Source organism: Panicum hallii, chromosome 7 (genome assembly GCF_002211085.1).
Source record: "Panicum hallii strain FIL2 chromosome 7, PHallii_v3.1, whole genome shotgun sequence".
Lineage (NCBI taxonomy): Eukaryota > Viridiplantae > Streptophyta > Magnoliopsida > Poales > Poaceae > Panicum > Panicum hallii.
This window is the reverse complement of record NC_038048.1, coordinates 13803638-13808088: the sequence shown is the minus strand read 5'-3', so window position 1 is coordinate 13808088 and position 4451 is coordinate 13803638.

The window sequence follows — 4451 nt, the reverse complement described above, 5'->3', positions numbered from 1 at the left end:
TCCTTGAGTGGATTCGAACCTCGGGTGAAAAATCTTGTGTCTCTTGTGTTTTGATTACATCACATCATCTCTTGCACATTTTGTTATACTTATTTTTTGTACCTCCGTGTAGTTTCTTGCCCGATCTACTTGTATACCTATCTTGTGCTAGATTGCTTCCGCATTTAGTGTTCCTAACTTGTATTAGAGCATTTCTATTCAAATAGATTTTGGTATACAAGTTTTAGTTTTCAATCGGTTACATTTCTTACCCGAGACGTCCCAGCGGACATTGGAAGTGCCCAGCGGACAGTCCAGCGGACGGTCCGCCAGGCAGCCTCGGACTGAATTCTTGTGTGCAGGTTTTAAGCAACGATCGCCTATTCACCCCCCCTCTAGGCGTACTTTCAAGTGGTATCAGAGCCTGGTTCCTCAAATTTGAGTCTAACAACTCGAGGAGATCATGGTCGGAGAAGATTCACACAAGAGTCTTGAGAAGAACAAGGGCAAAGAAGGTGAGATGCACAAGGAAGATGACAACGCCAAGTTTGATGTATCCGATTGCTCCAAGAAGAGTGGAGATCACAAGAAAAAGAGTAAGAGCAAAAGCAAAAGCAAGAGGATAGTGATTGAGTCATCCTCATCCTCAACATCAAGTAGTGATGAAGGGTCCATCTACATCAAGAGAAGGAAGAAGAAGAAATCGGTTACTTCTAACTACTCTCGCACTCCTTTCAATTATGATAACATGAGTTCCAACAACAATTTTCTTTCCGTTTCTCTTGGAAAACCCCCACACTTTGATGGAACTAACTACTCCCAATGGAGGACTAACATGAGATGGCACTTGTTTTCTCTTCACCCTAGTCTTTGGGAGATTGTTTGTGTAGGTATTGAGCAACTGGATAGCGATGATGAAAGTTTTGGACCAACCATGCAACAATTATTCCACCGCAATGCTCAAGCCGCAACCATCCTCCTCTCATCCTTGAGTAGAGAGGAATTTGATAAAGTGGATGGATTGCAAAGTGCAAAAGAGATATGGATACTCTCAAAGTGGCACATGAAGGCACCAAGACCATTCGGAAAGCAAGAATTGAGATGCTTGAAGGAGAACTTGGGAGGTTTGCCATCTTGGATGATGAAACTCCCCAAGAGATGTACACAAGGCTCAAGAAGATGATCAATCAAGTGAGGAATCTTGGAAGCAAGAAGTGGACCGACCATGAAGTGGTCAAGAGGATGATTAGGGCCTTCTCGATAAGGAACATAACCTTATGTACCTTGATAAGGGAAAGCTCCAACTACAAGAAGATGACACCGGAAGAAGTACTTGGCAAGATCATCAACCATGAGATGATGGAAAGTGAAGCTAAGTATGTGAAGAGCTTGTCCAAGGGAACCTCAACCTCAAAAGGGCAAGACATTGCCCTCAAGGCAAACAAGAAGGAGAAGAGCAAGAAAGTAGTGCAAGAATCCTCATCAAGTGATAATGATAGCGATAGTTCAAGTCTTGATGATGATGACATGGCTCTTCTCATGAAGAATTTCAGCAAATTGATGAGAAACCACAACTACAAGGGCAACAAGGGGCATGAGAGCTCCAAAAGAAGGACAAAAAGAAATTGCTATAATTGTGGCAAGAGTGGGCACTTCATTGCAAATTGCCCATATGAAAAGAAAGAGGACAAGGAAGAGAAGAGAAAGGACAACAAGGAAAAGAACTACTTCACCAAGGACAAGAAGTTCTTCAAGAAGAAACAAAGTGGTGAAGCACATCTTGGCAAGGAGTGGGACTCCGATGATGAGAGCTCCAACTCGGATGAAGAAGAAGCGGCCACACTCGCCTTTAACAAGACTTCTCTCTTCCCCAACCTCAAGCATGGGAAAAATATCACTCACACTTGTCTTATGGCAAGGGGAGGTAAAAGAAAGGTAAAAGCCATCCCATGCTCTTCTCCTAAATATACTACTAGTGATGATGAAAGTACATCTAGTAGCTCTAATGAAAATGATAATGATATTGATATGGTTGCCATGTTTAAGAATTTAGATAAAAATGCTATTGCTAAGTTTAATGAACTCATAGAAGAGCTAAATGAGAAGAATGATCTCCTTGATAAACAAGAGGACTTGCTCATTCTTGAAAAGAAGAGAAACCTTGAACTCAAGGAGATCATAACTAAGCAAGAAGAAAAATGTAAGGCCTTGGACAAGGAACTTGTGGAAAGCAAGGAGACTAACACTAATCTTAAGAGTGCAAATGTTGCACTTCAAGATGAACTTATTTGCTTAAACAAAAGCCTTGAATTGCAATTTGACACTCTCTTGTCCAATGCCTCAACATCTCAACATGACTCATCAATTAGTCTCTCCATAACACAATCATGCATTAGATGCAAGGATATTGATATTGATGCTTGTGCTACTAATGTAAAGTTGATTGAAAGCTTGAAAGTTAAGATCACATCCTTAGAAGGTGAGGCACAACAAAAGAAGAAGGATCTTGAGGAGGAAAAACTCAAATATGCAAGAGGTGCATACTTGAACTCAAGACGCCCCAACATCAAGGATGGTATTGGTTTTCAACGTTTTGAAAAGCATAATGCAAGAATCAAGATCAATGGGCATGAGTTTCCTAAGTTTGTAAGGGAAGCAACAAATGGGAAAATTGCTTCCGGAACTGGGCACCCGAGAGTGCCTGGCGGACAGTCCGCCAGGACCCAGCGGACAGTCCGCCAGGAACGCTCGGGTGGCAGAATTTCAGCCTTTCGCCTCACTTCTTCCAATGCATCAAAGCTTCCTACTAATCATTTCTATGACTTTAATGCATCTTATGTGATTATGAGAAACAAGTTTGGAAGAGTGTTTGCTAAATATGTTGGGCCACACCACAAGAGTCCAAAGACTTGTGTGTGGGTGCCCAAATCACTTGTGACTAATGTAAGAGGACCCAAGCAAGTTTGGGTACCTAAAAACAAAGTCTAAATCTGTTTTGCAGGGCTATGCCTCCGGTGGATCAAAGTGGATCATTGATAGTGGATGCACTAACCACATGACCGGAGAAAGAAGCATGTTTTCAACTTATGAAAAGAACGACGACCCTACCGACTTAATCTCTTTTGGTGACAATAGCCAAGGAAGAGTATTGGGTTTCGGTAACATTGCTATATCTTCCGAGCACTTCATTTCAAAAGTTTTTCTTGTTGAAACCCTAGATTACAACTTGCTATCCGTGTCGCAACTTTGTAACATGGGTTACAATTGTATGTTTACCGATGAAGGAGTGACCGTCTATAGGAGAAGTGATGGCTCGGTTGCGTTTAAGGGTGTATTAAAGGGAAAGCTTTATATAGTGGACTTCACTAAAGATAAAGCTCAACTTGATACATGCTTAATTGCAAAATCCAACATGGGTTGGTTGTGGCATCGCCGCCTAGCCCATGTTGGTATGAGAAATCTTCACAAGCTCCTAAAAGGTGGTCATGTCCTAGGACTAACAAATGTTATATTTGAGAAAGATAGGCCTTGTGGACCATGTCAAGCAGGAAAGCAAGTTGGATCTAGCCATCCCACCAAGAACATCATGACAACAAGTAGACCATTGGAACTACTTCATATGGATTTGTTTGGTCCTATTGCCTACATAAGCATCGGCGGTAACAAATATGGCTTAGTCATTGTTGATGATTATACACGTTTCACTTGGGTATTCTTTTTGCATGATAAAAGTGAAACTCAAGGGGTTCTCAAGAAATTCTTAAGGAGAGCTCAAAACGAGTTCAACTTAAGGATCAAGAAGATTAGAAGCGACAACGGGAGTGAGTTCAAGAACACTCAAGTAGATAACTACTTGGATGAAGAAGGAATCAAGCATGAGTTCTCCGCTCCCTATGCACCTCAACAAAATGGGGTGGCGGAGAGGAAGAACCGCACGCTCATTGAGATGGCAAGAACAATGCTTGATGAGTACAAGACTTCCGACCGGTTTTGGGCGGAAGCGGTCAAGACCGCTTGTCATGCCATCAACCGACTATATCTTCATCGTCTACTAAAGAAAACTTCCTATGAGCTTCTCACCGGTAACAAACCCAATGTTTCATATTTTAGAGTTTTTGGGAGCAAATGTTATATTCTCAACAAGAAAGCTAAAAACTCTAAGTTTGCTCCTAAAGCTATGGAAGGTTTTTTACTTGGTTATGATTCAAACTCACATGCATATCGAGTATTCAACAAAATCTCCGGATGTGTTGAAATCTCATGTGATGTGGTGTTTGATGAGACTAATGGCTCTCAAGGAGAGCAAGTTGATCTTGATGAACTAGATGATGAAGAAGCTCCAATTGAAGCTTTAAGGAACATGTCAATTGGAGATGTACGTCCTCAAGAATCAAGCAATGACCAAGGTCAACAATCTTCAACCAAGGCATCTCCTCCAACTCAAGATGATGATCATCAAGGAGATGGCAATG